Raw genomic sequence first — 2,243 nt, 5'->3', positions numbered from 1 at the left:
CGGGCGCCTGTAGTCCCAGATACTCGGGAGGCTGAGGCAGGAGAATGGCATGAACCTGGGAGGCGGAGCTTGCAGTGAACCAAGATCGCGCCACTGCACTCCAGCCTGGATGACAGAGCCAGTCTCCATCTCAAAATAAATAAATAAATAAAAATAAAAATAAATAAAACCATGGAAGTAATCAAATACTATTAAAATCCTAGGAAATAACTAAAATAAGCATAATAACAAACAGAAAATATAAAAACAAGTTTAGAAATCATGAATGTCATACTGACACTTTAGAATAAGTTTTGAGCATCAGTGTGATAACACATTTTGTGTTATTTAACATTTTGTTTGCTATTTAAGTATTTGAAGTGTTAAAGTCACACTAAAGTTATAACTGAAATTTAAACTGCTTAATCTTATTGATACTCATGTTTAAATACTCAAGAAAAATGGTTTTAATGCTTTTTTCTTAGATTAATAAATAGAAAATAAAAAACTGAATAAAACAAAAAAACTGAAGGAAAGCCTGAATTGTCCACTGACAGATAATTAAAAATAATTTCTTATACTGGTCACTGTATGATTTTAGCATATATTTAGGAAGAAATTCAAAGAATTTAATGACATTGCTATAACAAAACTACTTACATTCTCTTTGACTTTTTTTTTTTTTTTTCTGGAGACAGGGTCTTGTTCTGTTGCCCAGTCTGGAGTACAGTGGCACCATCTCGGCTCACTGCACCACAACGTGCCAGACTCAAGTGATCTTCCCACCTCAGCGCCCCCAAGTAGCTGGGACTACAGATGTGTACCACCATGTCCAGCTAAACTTTTTGTATTTTTTGTAGAGAAGGGCATTCACCCTTCTCTACACCCTTGTTACCTCCTAAAGCAGCCCATTCAATTTGTGGTGTTGGCTACAATGTATAAAAAGTTATTTTTATATTGAGATAAAGCCTATTTCTTTTGGTGTTTTTCTAGGGCTTCTATACCCCTTCCAGTGTTTGAAGTCACCTTGAGTCATCTTTTTTTTCTAATTCTTCCTACCATTCTTTGTTTTTTTTTTTTTTTTTTTTGAGATGGAGTCTCGCTCTGTCACCAGGCTGGAGTGCAGTGGCACCATCTCAGCTCACTACAATCTCTGCCTCCTGGGTTCAAGTGATTCTCCTGCCTCAGCCACCCAAGTAGCTGGGACTACAGGTGTGTGCCACCACATCCAGCTAATTTTTGTATTTTAAGTAGAGACGGGATTCATCATGTTGGCCAGGCTGGTCTCGAACTCCTGACCTCAAGTGATCCACCCACCTTGGCCTCCCAAAGTGCTGGGATTACAGGTGTGAGCCACTGCTCCCAGCCTAACATTTTGTAAATGTTCTTAATTATCAAACATAAAAAATAATTTTTGGTTGGATGTGGTGGCTCATCCCTGTAATTCCAGCACTTTGGGAAGCTGAGGCCAGAGGATTGCTTGAGGCCAGGAGTTCGAGACTAGCCTGGGCAATATGGCAAGACTTGTCTCTACAAAAAATAAAAAAAATTTAGCCAGGTGTGGTTATGCATGCCTATAGTCCCAGCTACTCAGGAGGTGGTGGTGGGAGGATCCCTTGAGCCCAGGAGGTTAAGGCTGCAGTGAGCTGTGATTGCACCACTGCACTCTAGCCTGAGCAACAGAGCAAGATCCTGTCTAAAAAAAATTTTGTTTTGATGTTTTTATTGTTGGAATGAGATAGGGCTTAATATCAATTGTTACCTACTTTTTTAATTGTTAAGGATATAAGTTCTGATTAACACATAAATAAGTCAAAGAGAGCCAGGCAGGGTGGCTCACACCTGTAATCCCAGAACTTTGAGAGGCCAAGGTGGGTGGATTGCCTGAGGTCAGGAGTTTGAGACCAGCCTGGGCAACAGAGTGAGACCTTGGAGGCTGAGGTGGGAGGATCACTTAAGCCCAGCAGGTACAGGCTGCAGTGAGTTGTGATTGTGCAACTGCACTCCAGTCTGGGCGACAAAGTGAGACTCTGTCAAAAAAAAAAAAAAAAGCTAGGACATAATACTTATCTGTCCACCTATCTACACTACAAAAATGATTCATATATTTATATTTAGTAAAAGTATCATAAGAAAATAAAGATGGGGCCAGGCACAGTGGCTCACATCTGTAATCCTAGCACTTTGGGAGACTGAGACAGGCGGATCACAAGGTCAGGAGATCAAGACCATCCTGGCTAACACGGTGAAACCCCGTCTCTACT

General features: G+C 40.4%; 1 protein-coding gene across 10 annotated transcripts in view; it reads right to left on the bottom strand.

Moving 5' to 3' along the window:
• MELK (maternal embryonic leucine zipper kinase) overlaps nucleotides 1–2,243 on the bottom strand; it is a 119,649-nt gene that overhangs the window by 105,012 nt on the left and 12,394 nt on the right. The gene's annotated exons all lie outside the window — the stretch shown is intronic.

The sequence above is a fragment of the Colobus angolensis genome, unplaced genomic scaffold (genome assembly GCF_000951035.1).
Source record: "Colobus angolensis palliatus isolate OR3802 unplaced genomic scaffold, Cang.pa_1.0 Scaffold181, whole genome shotgun sequence".
Classification (NCBI taxonomy): domain Eukaryota; kingdom Metazoa; phylum Chordata; class Mammalia; order Primates; family Cercopithecidae; genus Colobus; species Colobus angolensis.
This window is presented reverse-complemented; position numbering and strand designations above follow the sequence as displayed.